This window comes from Aquila chrysaetos, chromosome 6, assembly GCF_900496995.4.
Source record: "Aquila chrysaetos chrysaetos chromosome 6, bAquChr1.4, whole genome shotgun sequence".
Taxonomy (NCBI): Eukaryota; Metazoa; Chordata; class Aves; order Accipitriformes; family Accipitridae; genus Aquila; species Aquila chrysaetos.
Genome location: NC_044009.1, coordinates 22,103,837 through 22,118,705, shown reverse-complemented (window position 1 = coordinate 22,118,705; position 14,869 = coordinate 22,103,837). Strand labels below are relative to the sequence as shown.

Genomic DNA, 14,869 nt, shown 5'->3' with positions numbered 1-14,869 from the left:
TCACTTGGCTGCCCATATGCCTGATCATAATGGTTGTCTCTTGGCCATATTGCTTATTACTTTTATAAGGCAGCAGCCTTCCAGCTGCATGACATATGTAGCCCACAGGCATATACTTTTAACATATGCTGCATCTTGTCCTTTACACTGTTCCTATTAAGCTGACACAAAATGAGGAGGCTGGGACTGCTCTGTCCTCTAAGCAGTCAGTATGTCCAGGAGCAAGAACAGAAAATCTCCCAGTGTTGCAAGCCTGGCCTGAAGGATTAGGAACAGTAAGGATTAAACATTGTCATGCGTCTAACCAGGCCCTCATGCTGAGTGTTCTTGCCTTGACTTTTCCTTGTAAATTACCTTTCTTTTAACCTACTTTCTCCTTTCAAATAGAGAAGCGGTCCAGAGTACTCTTGTAAAACTCATTCTGAATAAATACTCAATGACACTTTAAATTAGATCACATCACTGTCAAGCCCATGAGACTACCAGAAGGCAAAGTACAGATGTAAGATTTACATGAGCTATTCCTGATCTATACCCATTTAAGTGACAATTGAATCAGAGCAGCATTTTTAACTGCAGACCAAGATCAAAGACTTGATTGTTTTACCTGGCTGGCTAGAGACATTTTATCATTCCCTTGGTCATTCATAGTCAGTTTTGAATTTGCAGTTCAGCTAAGAGACTTGCATTCTGCTGGATACCAGAAATAAGCATTTGGTTGTGCAAAACCTCTTTGTTACTTCTCCAATGGGTTGTGTAGAAAGCTCCTAATCCCACCATCCAGTATTTACTGCATTCTTAGCTTCAGGTTAAGCAACTATAAAGATTTGTAGTTTATAGAAATGAGAAGTGGAAGTAGTTAGATAGTCAACCCTAGCTTTTTCTCACTGATATATACAACACGTACGTATGTACCCACACAACAGAATCTCCTGCATTCAAAACACAGATGACCCAGTGAGTCATAATCACTTACTGAAAGATTTAAAATAGAACTATCCTTTCCTGAAACAGCAGGTCATGAAGCATTACTTTGTGTTGGACATTAAGTGGGACCTGAGCAACCTGACTTCCATGCTACAACGTGTTCCAAAAGTTTGGGCTCATGGAGTTGGTGGTTCTCCAGTCATATCTATGCATAGTCTGCACATGAAAAGAAGCAATATATGGAAGGGAAAACTAGGGATGACAGATTGCTCTAAAAAGCTTTAGAAGAAAATAAGAGTTGCTCTCCTATCTCTCCAATTGTCTTCACCACAAAGGTGTACACTGTCATTCTCCATTTCATGATAAGCTGCAGTTTTATTCCTGATAGAGCAGTGTGCACAGGCTCAGCATTACTTATGAGAGTCAGTCTTGGCAAAAGGGTAGAAAAAAAGAGGCTTTCAATAACTGGCATTTTTTTAGCAACTTCAGAAGTGCTGGGAACAAAAGATCCAGCCTAGCTATAGAATTGTGAAACTGGAAAGCAGTTTTATGAAAGTCTGCTCTCATCAGGAGCTCAGAATCTCATCTTGAAGGGCTAAAGTCCACTAAGTGCTGGTGACAGGCAGCTCTTTTTCCAATGGCTCTTGGCACTCTTTGCTTCCTATTTGAACCTGGGATTAATGCCAGGCTATTCCTGAAGCTTTCAGACCTGCAGACCATTTGTCAAATTTCTAAACCAGAGTACGGCCACAGTGCAGAGAAGCAGGGTAAATTTAGCCCATGCTGAGTCTGATGGCTGGATTCCTCTGTGATATCCAGTGCACTTCATTTAAAACTAGCTCAGGAACCTCTGTACTCCACTGCAACACAGGCACACTCCCCAGGCTTTGTACCAAAGACACTTTAAAAGGGATCCTTGTGCTCTTGACGAAAAATCATAAAGCAGGAATCACAGAAGTCCTTTGTGTTCCCTTTAGCCTAAGACTTTTGTGGATTAATCTTTCATAGTAGCCGAAATGGTGAAAGGCGTCTTACAGCGGTGGCTGGAAGACTGGACACCACGTGCGCCAGGGCACTGCGAAGCCCCGGAGCGGCGGGGCTCCCCTGGGCTGGCAGGGCAGGGCGTCTCCGCCAGGGCCTGTCCTACCACCCCAGCCAGGGACCAGGGAGGCCTGGGGGCAGCCCCAGCCATCAGACGCCTCCCTGGGGACGGGAACGGGACAAGGCCAGGCCAGGACGTACCCCCATAAGTGGGGGTCAGGTTCAGGCCTGGTGCAGGGAACCAGGATCAGACGCAGCCCCACGACGGCCGGGCAGGGCCTGGCCAGGATGTCAGCACGCAGATCAGGCCAGGCTGTGGCAGAGCTGGAGATCAGCTTCCTATGGCGTGGCTGGGGCAGGGACCGAAGCGGGGTCCTGAGCCATGGGTATGGTGGAGGGGAGGCCCCAGGGGAGGCTGGGCAGGGACAGTGAGGGCCCATGTTAGTGCTCCATGGCCATGACAGCATGGAAGTAACACCGTATGCGCTGGGGGCTGTCACAGAGGAAGGACCATGCAGCTGCCTGACACTAGACTGTATCCATATTTGAAAGTTTTAAAACACAATGAAGAAAAAATTATATATAACTCTGCAGCAGGAAATGAAGGCATTTAGGTTTGTTTTTTTGCATTTGGCAGGCAGAGGGCATACTCAGCCTAGACCTAAATATAGCCTTCTCTCTGCTTAGGGACTATTTATTCTTTCTGTCTCCTGACACCGGTACACACAAAATTTATTTAACATTCAGCAGATGCAGCACTCATACAAAACCATACAATCTGTTCCAGAGAAATCAGCAGTAATTTTAAGAAGCCATCAGTGTGCTGGGGGCGGAGGACCAGCCAGCAGCACCATGACAGTCATCCATTTCCCAGCAAAGAATCACAATTCTCCCCCAAACACCTGAAACTGGTACTGGGAGTTGGGAAATAAGATAGTCAGGACCAGTTGAGGCAACGCTAAGGTATGACTAATCAAGAGTTTTCCACCTGACTGATTTTTCCAATAAAAAGTCACAGACTATGCTCCCCTCCAATATCACTTCTTTTCTGTCAGGAAAGTCAGACCCACGGCTCTCTGCCCAGCTGCCTCTAAAGCTTTTGCAGTTTTGTTTCTGCCTCCAGGAAAATGGCCGTTTTTTGATCCCTGCATGTATAATAACCACATGGAAAAATTAGCAGCAATGAAAGTTTCAATGCAAAAGTATTATTTTCCATACACAGAGACTGCTGTCAGTGATTAAATTAGCAGCCTTAACCTCAGCTCACATTTTCATTATATATTAAATAGTGCGGTGCATATATCCTTGCTTAATTTAATAACTATTCATCTGATAGATCTTTAACTATTAGAACTGAACTATTTCACACAGAAGATTTTGTCCATTTGCTGGCAATACTTGTTACTGAATGCAGTGAGTCAATTTAAATATATACTGTATGTGGCACACAGAAACATTATTCAACTCAGTATTTACTAATATCCCTTTTTTCTTTGCAATATCAAGTTTTTCTATAAAAAGATGCACTGTTAAAAATGAGCTGCACAATTGAGTCCCCCAGGGGTGGGGTAGATGCCCCACATGACAGGGTCCCTGCAGTCCCCAGAGATCAGTGGGTCTCTTCGACACCCGGGTCCCTGTGGGATGGTGGAGTCCCTGGCATCCCCAGATGCCTTGGTCCTGGGACTCTCCATGGGTCAGCAATACCCCAGTTGCCAAGGTCCTCAGCCTTCCTGGACACTAGGGTCCTTGCCTCTAGGACATAGTGATGGTGCTGGAGGTGCTGACCCAACTGTGGCTGCACTCACTGCTGTGGGATGAGCCCAGCCTCAACATCACATTTGCATGGCCGAGGTGGGCACAGGGTCATGGTGGGGTTGGGGCACCCAGGTGATGCTGCAGCAGTGGCTAGAGCATGTCAAGAAGGAGTAGTAGGTGGGATGCAGGAAGGACTGGGACAGAGGGGAGAGAGGGGGCCATGGGAGGACAGCAGGGAGATGGGGAGGGACAGGGACCCAGGGACACATGGTGTCTATAGGATCCCTGGGTGCTTTGGTCCTTCCCAAAGCACCACAACCCTAAAAGAAGTAGTGTTCCAGGGTAGGTTGATGAGTGAGTGCCCAGAGGTTTCAAGGGCCTGCCAAATATCCATGGTAATGGAAGAGGAGAAGAAAGATCAGCATGAGCACAGTTGCAGGAGAGTATACCAGGGACAGCTTGTTTCTCTAACAGAAAATTGTCTTTTATAATGCTTGGTGCCAAAGGAAGCATCATTCCAAATTAAAACAGAGAAATATGCCAGGCTCATCCGAAACCAGTGTCCAGGGCTCACAGCCAACACCTTCCAAAGCAAGGAACCATCATTGGCACTTGGGGCATCTCAGAGGTGAAATGGTACCCACTTACTAAAAAAAAACATATCTCAGCAAGGCACTGAAGGTGGGCTTGCCAGACCAGGTGTCCCCACCTTTAAAGGCTGTACTAGGAAGCTGGAGCCAGTCTATTAAAAAGAGCCTACCAGCTGGCATGGGATGTTCCTGCCAGGCCTCACACAAGAGTCCAGAGATGGAAAAGGCACAATTGTCATGACATGAAGTTGTATTTCTCTAGAAAAAAACCTGCAGAGAAGATAGCCATATAAACCTGAAGCCTTAAGTGGTAACAAGAGCTTGGGCAACTCAGAATTACACAACCTGTTTTTCAAGCTAAGCAGCAGAAGTAAACCCCACCATCACTGAAGCCTGGGAGTGCATGGCTGATTTTAGCAAAGCCAGAATTTCTCACAGGGCATCAAACACCACTGAAAGAAAAGAAAAAGACTATTGCAAATCCTATGGAGATTTTGCTCTTCACAGAAGAAAAAAATGTGAGAATTAAATGCTTCATTTAATGCTTGGGAAGATAAAAACCCCAAAGCCTTAATCTCTCACTTTTAAGAACATGAATGTGAACCTAATTCTCATGAAACACCTATATCAATAACTTCCTCTGTATAAACCTGTGTTTCCTGCAGAGATGCATTCCCAATTCACAGCACAAAAAGAATAGGCAAGGCAGGTACTTGGATAAAAAATTAGACAAAGAAATGTGAATGCATTCTATGAAGAAAACAGGAAAACTCTTAAACTCTTAGCACATCAATATACCTGATAAGAAAAGAATCATGGCTATTTACTCAAGCACTTGTTCAATGCCTGAAAACATATATAAAGATGTGCAGGTCTAACTCTTTAAAGAACATTTTTTATTCTAAGAACATCAACTATAAACATGGTTACAAAAGAGCACTAAGCACTGGGAAAATTGTAGTAATGTATACACTTCTGATAGTCTAGTCAGCTGCACAAACCTCTTCTCAATCAAGTCTGCAGGCACTTCTTCAAGAGCCCTAACTACCTATGTTGTCCCTCAGGTGGCTGCCTTTTGCCAGCCAAAAATTAAATTCCTGGGTATTTTTAGTCCAAATCTACTTCCCACATCAGCACTTGAATCTGGAGATGGTTTGGAAAGTGCACATGCACTTTTCTTATTCCACCCAATAGTTTTAAGGTGGTCCTCTTCCAGGAAAAATGTTCTGTCCCTCTGAACAGAACTATAAATAGGGAGAGGAAATTCAGATGCGCTGTTTCATTTTACACGCCTGTGCTCTCTGTTTCAGTAGCAGCACACACTGGGTGTGATTCAAGGTATTTGACTGGGGTCTGCTCCCAGCACAGAACTGTTATGGAAGTAGCTTTTCATGTTGCTGCTGAGCAGCAGGTCCACTGACTGCTGATTCCTGAGCTGCGTTCACTGCCGGCTGGCACTCACAAATCATGTTCAGCCAGTCCTTCTTTGCTGTTTGTCCAGGTTCTTTCTGTCCATTTAGTAGACGAGCCTGGAATTCACATTGCTGAGTTTGGGTCTAATTGGCTACAACAGTCTGAAATGATGGCTGTCTAAATGCACAGTCTGCACCATGGCATGTGCCTTCTCATCCACTTCCCCTTCCATTTAAGATCACAACACATATCCATGGCAACTGCAGCTCCTGCTTACAAGGAAACAGAGACATTAGGAAATGTCTAGAATCTCCTTCCACAGTTTGGCATCGAAACATAAGATGTAGATCCAATGCCTCTCAGTTCCCTGGGAACCATGACCATCTCCTTCCATGGGTCTCCCTCCAGAGACCCCAGGCCACTAGAGCACCATAGTTGCCCTAAATACACAGCAGCAATCAAGCACAGCACTTGGCTTGAAGTGAGCCATTTCCTCCTTGAAGGATCACTGCAATGTAGAAAAGATACGACAGTAGAAGGAACACAGTGTAGGAAAAGAATTAGTTCATTATACAGGAGCAAGATACGAAATAGCAAGCAGCTTGCATTTCATATGGGCAGAAAGGTGAGGTCTAGGAGAAAAAAAATTGACGCGTTGGAACAGTCTGTTCCAGCAAAGCACAAAGCTAAATGTGGCACAGAGACATGCTATTCACCCACAAACTCTAAACCTACAGAGGAAGCATACGCCTGTCAACATTTTGACTTATAATAGAATTATCTTCACATTACAGCAAAACCAAAAAAGGCTTAAAAAGAGGACCCTAAAATGGGAGAGAAAAATGAAGGTAATGAGAGGGCTTGTCATACTCTGCTGATCCTGGCTGACAGGTACTGAGAACAAAGAGGTTAAAGAGACTGTATATTGTAAGAGAGTCTGCCACTCCCTGGCATTTGTGTACATTTACAAACCCAACTGATCCTTTGGGGTGACAGCAGAGTGACATTAGAACAACACATACCTGCCAAGAGACTCTTTTGGATTTGCCGTTTGACTAGCCATCAAAATATGCATTGTGCTTTTTCTTTTTTTTTAAACTATTGCTCAGACACTTCATCAATGATTAGTTTGTAAATGGCGGTCAGGCTTCTTCCTTCCCGGGCATACCGCATATAAACAAAGGAATGGGAAATTCTAGTTCTGGAAAGAAATGCAAGAAGGGATGTTCCAAGACATCCTACTGGAACATGTGTCTTGTTCTGTGAAGTTGCAGTGATTATATCCAAGACAGAGGTTTTATAGAAGCTATGCCTCTTATTAAACCAGCTGATATAATGGGCAAGAAACAGAATTTTCCCAGCCTTCTTGTGTCCTTCAGAACCTCTGTTTTCTTTTTCCCAAGACTATGCAATTTTGTCTTTTCTTTTTATTACATCTCTCTACAAACCTAACTAGATCATGCTAGTTACAAGAAAGCTACTAATCATTGCAAATTCTCTGTGAAAAGACACCACAGGCATTAAAATAAAGAAAAAGTTTTCTGAAGATATTTTATCCCCTTGTGCTGATTTTGGATCAAGCCATAAGGGCTCAGCACAGATGCTGTAAGTTCAGCTGAGAAAAAGGAGTCAACAACACAAATGTAATCCTTAGGTACATGAGTTCAGGTAGGAGACCAAAAAAGTACCAATTACATCCCGCACAGCTAGAAAATGGTCTATTTTTTTTTTTTTTTTCCAAAACTGGAATATTCAGCTTTGGTGTCCAAAGGATGAAATCATCACTCTTGTCAGATCTTATAAGCCTCACGCTTCTGTCTGACAAGAATGACCACAAATAGCCCATGACCTGGCAAGCTTCAAATTGCATTCTCCACACTGTTGGGAGTTAGTTGTTACAGAAAGTCTTGTTATCTTGGGCACAAGTAGAAGTTAGATGTTCAGCAGTTACTGGCATCCAATGAATGTTGCATGTGCATAACCATCAAAAAAGCAATTTATGAATACATTTCTATTATTGTAACCCGTTCCTCCAAGTTATCACTATTGCATCGGCTATCACAAGTTTTCACTATTGCATATTGCATGCAAAATACCAACTGGGTGTGCTCTTCACAGCTGCTGAAATCTCTTCACTTCATAGAACATGAAAGTGGTATGTTCTGCTTGGTGGTGGCTCTAAAACTTTTTACTGATGGGGAGTAAAAACTGCTGTACAAAAGAGTTAGGACTTCATAGTGTTATTCCACCACTGCTGCTATTCAGAGGGAACAACAAAGAAAACTACCAGCAAGGTTTACCAAGTTCTGATGGGGATGAAGTCCACTTCAGCCCATGGTTAAAGTGAGGCAAACCCCCAGCATTCATCACCAGAAGCATGCACAGTACCAAAACAACTCATGCATCATACCTTCCCATCATGGCTTCATTTTTCGAGACAGTGAGCAATGCACTTTCTTGGAGTCCACACAAGAGTCTCTGGTGGCTGTTTTTAAACAATGTAGTAGCAGGTTAGGACTTGTGCTTATATAGACCCTAGAAGCAAAGCCAGACAATCACACCTCAACACACACATTTAAAACCTTTGGTTTAACTGTGGCTTCCAGTAAGAATATTCAAGGCTATCACAGTAGCATCCCTGGGTCTAGCATCCCTTTTTGTTTAGTGAGGCATAAACAGAACTAAAGACCACTCCTGCTTGAAAGCACTTGCAATTTCAGTGTAAGAAAGAGACAACAGGTGGATGGAGACAAATGGGCAAGGAGAAAGAAATGTGTACCTACAGAGACAGGACAATGCTATGGAGAAAGGGTCAGACTAGCTCCTAATGAACTAGCTAAGGTGTCCAAAAAAAGGGCAGTCACTTGGTGTGATCAGCCACCTGCTACATTTTCTAGTGCTCAAGCTGCTTTCCTCAGAGCTAGTCCAGACACCTCCATCACGTCCTGCAGGCATAACCAAGAAGCATTAGCCAGTATGATGAGTAATACTGGTCAGCAACACTGCTTGTCTAATCATTGTCAGGCTTATTTGACCTACAACCCTCTTCCCTGATCTTCCACCACATTTAGCAGCCAACTTACAATGAAACAGCAGGCCAGGCCCAGGAGGGACCTATGCCAGGGGCTTTAATTCTTTTTTAATCTATGATGGGGTGGGCAGAGCTAAAGAACAGAAGTAATACAGTTTTAGTAATTAAACTGTTGTCCCGTTTCACAGAAAACCTTGCACTATTGATATTAGAGAGACAGAGATGAAGCACTGGACTATAAGTGTGTGTATGTCTGTCTGTTTCTCAATCTGTTGTTGGGCAGCAGGGGTGTAAGGCGAAAAAGCTGTTCTTCCTGCTTCTTGATTTTAAAATATGCATGGAAAATACTTACAGAAGTGACATATACAGAGCTACCTAGAGACAACTGATCTCCTTGAACATCACGTTTCCAAATAAGCAGATCAAAGATGCACAGGATCAAATTCCCTTGAGGAAGGCAAAGTGAATAGTCTCCAGTTTTCTATTCTGGTAAGAAATCTCCAGAAAAGACATAAAGGAGTCAGTGGCCAGTTGTGTAGGGTGTTTACACTTACATTCACTACCAGGAGTTCAATGTGTTCAGCTGGTCACAGACTCAAGTTTTCATATTATAATAAAAAGGGCTTCATCACCTTGGCCCAACTGGTGACTCCCCAAACTGCATGCCACACAGCACAGGTAGCTCTGCTATGCCAGCGCCCACCTGCCAACAGGGCTCATTTGCCCTGCTGAACTGAAAGCCCTGCAGAGCTGAATCGTCCTGCTCTCTCACCAGCAGCCCAGCACACCGCACAGCTCTGTCCCTGCCACATGCAACCCCTCAGCCAAATGCCAGTTTCCTTTTACTTGGGAGCATGCAAGTATTTATTGGGCTGAGAACCAGTTCCTGTGCAAATTCCTCATAAGGTGTCTTCTCTCAGGCTGATAAAAAGAAAACAAGAATATCTCCTACAGTGAATTTTGAGAGTATTTACATCATTGAACAGGGCTTTCTATGAAGGCTTCCCCTACACAACTCCACAGTGATGCATTGCCATATCACAGCTCAGCTTTATCTCCAACCATGTGATTCTGCATTACGAAGCCAATAATAACCAGGCAATAGCTTGCATAGCACAGCAATTGTGACATGCACAAGAACCAAGTTTTTCTGCTAAGCTTTCAGGGAAATGCAGAGCATAAACCCTTGGTATTAACCTTCAGATTGTGATTAAAGACCTTGTCATGCAATTTTACTTATAATTTTCTTCACAGAAATAAGAAACAGCAGGTAAGGGAGGCCCAGACATGGCTGCTTTTCCAAGTGCTATATCACTTTTGGAAGATTAAGAATAAAACTTCTTTTTAAGAAAAATGTATTACAGTACAAGTCAGAAAAGCATCTGGGATCATTCCTTCTCTAAAATTAGATGTCTAGTGTTTATTAGATTGGCATGAAAGGTTGTTTCAGCTCATGGAAGAGCTGAAAACAGCTCATGGAAGAGCCAAGAGCCAGGAGTGTGAGGCCAAACACAAAGCAGGATGCACAAGGCCTCCTAGCAGCAGACTGCAAGAACGTGCAGAGAGGAGGGAAGGAAAATAAGGAGCGCTTGAAAGGTAGTAGAGGTACTGAAGAGTTTTTCCACACCACCATATTGGCACAGGCTGTTTGTAATGAGCAGTTCCCAGCTGCAGTGTTGCTATAGCTAAGCCATCATTTCCAGCCATTTGTCATTACCAAGCAGAGAGGCAGGACTCAGAAGAGCTCAGTGAGACTCAGCTATCCCAGTCCCAAACAGAAGGTGAGGAACATTCTCTTTCCCATCTCCTCCCACCCTTTGGTATCTTTTTCCATCTCTCTGAAAATATTTACATTTAATGAAGGTGGGTGTTTTCTATTTTTGTAGGGGACACTAAGGAATTGGGATCAGTGTGTAATAATGTATCACCACTGAGGTGCACCAGTGGGATTTCCAGTGGATCATTCTGTTCCAAAGCCAGCTGAGGCTGTCAAGGAAGAGTGACTTTTGCAGTGATGAGTCTCTGAAGAGACTGAAGCCTTGATGATTTTCAGACCAGAAATGGGAGGCAAAGAGCAAGAAATGTCAATGATCCTCCAGGGTTTATATACCTTCTGTTCCTATTGAGTGCTGAGAGATGATTTTGCCCTTCACACGTCCTGCTCTAACCTCTTCAGACCAATGGAAATTTGTTGAAGGGTCTCTGTTTAACTTGGAATTCCTTCAAGTTAGTCTGGCTTTTTACCAACTACATTTGCCTATCAGACCTCCTCTCTGGGTGTGCCCTAGCACTGTGAAAGCACTACATGGCTGCTTTATAGCTAGCTTTTATTAGACTTAAGGAAGAGAGGAATAGAGGGGGATCTGAGCAATGAAAATGTAACTCTGTTAGACCAAGTTCTGAGAAAGCAAGAAAGTAGAATGCACATGAATAAGCAATAATATAAGACAAGGCTATAGTTTTCCTCTTTTGTTTTCCAGACATAACAGAAGAACTGCCTGGTAAAACCAAACGTGTTTTCTTAGAAAGGAGCTACAGCCCATCTATATTTACATCAGGAGTAGGGGGAAGGTAAGCAGTGTGAACCCCTATGGGAAGCACCAAATATATATATATATATATATATACACACTCGCACGCGCACACACGTTGCCTGTACAAAGGCTGCAAGTGTGGTGGGAAAACACTGCAGAACTGCAAAGACTACGCAGGAGCGCCAGCATGCGCATGGCTCCATTTCAAACCAAACAGGGACAGTATTTGTTGTTCTTAGCTAGTTTCTTAGCACTCAGGAAATCAAATGCCACATTGTTCTTCCCTTTATGCTTGGCATTTAGGAGGCTAGTGGTCATTGGAGTGCTATGTGTTAGGAAATTTTAAGGAGGTTTCTTTTCTTAACAAATTTTATCTTTTCCAAGAAATAACTTCAATGATTTAGAATCAGTTGCTGTAAAAGCGTATCTGCTTGATAAAAAATTTGCAAAGTTGACTAGACCCTGGAAAGCTGACAAGCCCGTGGAAGCTTTTACGCTGGTTTCAGTGGGAATGGGCTCTGATCCTACACAGACTGCCAGATTTCACACAAGACAGTTAAGACTGGATTGAAAAACAGAAGTAAAAGAAAAAAAACTTTTCAATGAAAATAATCAGCTGTTTGTAACATTCAGATGAAAATTGGTTTTACCCCTAATCTGCCCTTGCCCCTTTAAACTCTTAAATCACAACTAAAACTACTGTCTTCTTCCCCGTAAACGCTCCATATGTCATTCAGGTCCACTGCCTCTGCAATGACTACTTTGGCGTGTCTATTCCCCGGATACTGTTTTTACTGCGTGAGCCCAGCATAGTGGGAATTTTGATCTCCTCCTGCCACTTACATAACTCCTCCCCATCTAACAAGAATTTGGGACGCAGGCACTCACCACCGCAGATCTGTCTCATGAAGCAGGAGCTTAATTCCCTATAGAAAGGTGAAAAAAACCCCAGTCTTATTGAAGATAAAACATGCAGATAGTTCTATTCTTCTGAGAATACTTGGCTGGCATACTTCGAGCCCCCTTATTTCACAACACATAATTAAAATAGACTCGAGGGGAGCAAGTTTCTTTCCTACCCACTCTTTCACCTCCTCTGCTGATTTGTGGTTAGACTTTCCTCAGGAAATTTTACCTACAGCATTTCCACAAAGCTTTGAGACAGAGCTAAGAAAAGATGTCGCCTCTGAAGAACCAGCCTCATACTCAAATTCCAGTGGCCTCAAAACTCAAACTCCTCAGCTCTGCACTGAGTGGGGAGGCAGCTGCAATGTGCCCTTTGCAAATGTAGAGTGATGCCTTGCATACACTCCAGGATGAAGAGAAGTGTCAAGAGCATCTTTGAGCTCACCGAGCCTTAAGAGCCTGCCTGCTTTCTGCCCACATCAATGACTAGTAGTCCAGCTCTACCGTGGCCACAAGGGCACACTCCATTTAGCAAGAGCTGAGCTGAGGATACTTGCTAGCAAATGGGGCTGCCGAGGCCACATCTCTGCCCAGCCACAGACAAAAGCAAACCTGGCTGAGGTCAAATACACTCAGGCTTCCAGAGAGGGCTAGACCTCAGGACAAGACCTCCTCTGCTCTAGGAAGACAGTGAGCAAGCCTGCCTGGAAGAGCAGGCTTAGACATTGCGGTGACCCAACCAACAGCATGGCAAAGCCTAATGACAAATACGAAGATTTTATGGATCACTGTAATCAAAGCAGATTCATTTCCAGATACCTCATTGCAATATTCCACTAGAAACTGTGATAACCCAAAGACCTCAGCTTTTGGGGCTAGGTCACACCTCAAGGTCACCAACACCTTGCCTTGGCCTTCTCCTGGGAAACAAGCACTAAGCAGAGTTCCTGAAACAGCACTAAAATCTGTACTCACATGATGGACATCCAGCTGCTGTGTGCACAGAGTGCCCAGGAAAACCTTGTTTCTGACTCAGTGATCTCAAAAGATGGAAAATTGTAAGTAATTAGGTCCAAAAGATGTCTTTGATCCAACTTCTTGTCCAATATTTTTGTTGCAGAAGACAGATTATTGTTACAATCCACATCTGAATACACTGTTTCTTGGGGAAAAAGATATCGCGTACAAAGGGTGCATTTAACATCAGTGCTGAGCCTTGCACACCTGGTCACACAAACCCTTCTACCCACCAGATAATCCCTCTGAACTTTGTGGGACCCTTCATGAAACAGAATCATTACAACCTTTGTGCACAAAGGCAACACAACTCAGGTTACTGCTCGGAGTATGGCCCAATCTTTATTAAAGATAGTTCAGTGAGGATCCTATGGAGTTACTGCAAAGCAGGCTTTTGCCATATAGCTTGAATATGATGGCCCATGATATCTGGCAGCAAGTTCAGAGGAAGTGAAGCATCCAAGTTCTTTTCCGGTTTGTCTGCAAAATGTGCTACATGACATGTTTTGCTTGTGATGATCTGCTTTATTTGGCAGGCAAGACAAAAGGATTCAGTCATTGTCCAGTAAAGCTTTCAAGCAGGAATAGCCAGGAAATCAGTGCAGGAAGAAAAAAACCAAAAAACCCCCCATGATTCTCCAACCCTAAAGCAAGGCAGAATTTATGCTCAAAATGCAACTTTTTTTTGCAAAAAGTATCTTGGCAAGACAAAGTGGAAATTTAGAAGCACCTTTGGCTTCACTCAGATGATTTCCATCGAGACCAGCATCTTCTTCCTTTGTATACTTGGTTACTGATGATGTGTTAATATGGGACATATTAATCTTGTTTGCTTTCTGAACTGTCTCTGGAAGAAGCAGACACTGTGCATACTCATCCAGCCAGGGCAACGGTACCACAGACAGCCGTGCTGGGCCGTATCCATAAGTACCACAAGGTGGGGGCAAGGAAGACACCACAGGCATGAATAACTGGGCAACCTGCAAAGGCAAGGTCACCACAGGTTTCCCAAAATGAGCCTGCAACAAGCTGGTGCTCAGGCTGCCCCAGGGGCTTGCCTGGTGCTCATGGTGAGCCAGGTGAGCAGGCAGCCCCTCTGGCTCAGTGGCATGAGAAAGAAATGAAAAATTCAGTTTCTGCTTCAGACACAGATGCACACAGACTTTTATGTGTTTAGACTAGTTTTCCCCTTAGGACTGGGGCTGTGTTGGAGCCGCTGGCCACCTGTGCCCCTTGCTGCTGCCCTGCAGCTTTTTTGACAATACTCTGAGAGAAGAAATGCAGATATATTTCTGGAAACTACGCAGTGATCGGTACAGCTGGAACATCCTTCACCCAGCCAGCAGAGCCGCTGGCTTCAGCCACTGCAGTTTTATTTCAGCTCCAGCAACGTTGTTCAGCAGAGCTATAACAGTATTAAACCTGTCACTCCCTACCCTGGTGCTGCTACAGCAGCCAGTGCATCGGGTGCCAGACAGGCTGCTTGAGTCGATGGCTGCTTCTGCTGGATAACAGGTTGGTCACGCTGGAGGGGACGTGCACACGTATAGCTGTTGCGATCATAACACGTGCAAGGCTCCAGTTCTGGGGGAAACATATCCACATCTGGGTTATCTCAAAGCTGTTATCTGTTTGATCTATTTTCTCAAGTC

At 44.0% G+C, this 14,869-nt stretch overlaps 1 protein-coding gene across 2 annotated transcripts in view; it reads right to left on the bottom strand.

The window, feature by feature from the left end:
* Positions 1-14,869, bottom strand: part of PLCL1 (phospholipase C like 1 (inactive)) — a 257,518-nt gene that overhangs the window by 12,325 nt on the left and 230,324 nt on the right. Inside the window, exon 7 of one of the 2 annotated variants that reach the window (XM_041124407.1) lies at positions 8,140-8,264. The exons of the other annotated variant lie outside the window; for it this stretch is intronic. The gene's annotated coding sequence lies outside the window, so the exon portion shown is untranslated. The remainder of the gene's footprint in view (positions 1-8,139; positions 8,265-14,869) is intronic. 2 annotated transcript variants of the gene reach the window in all.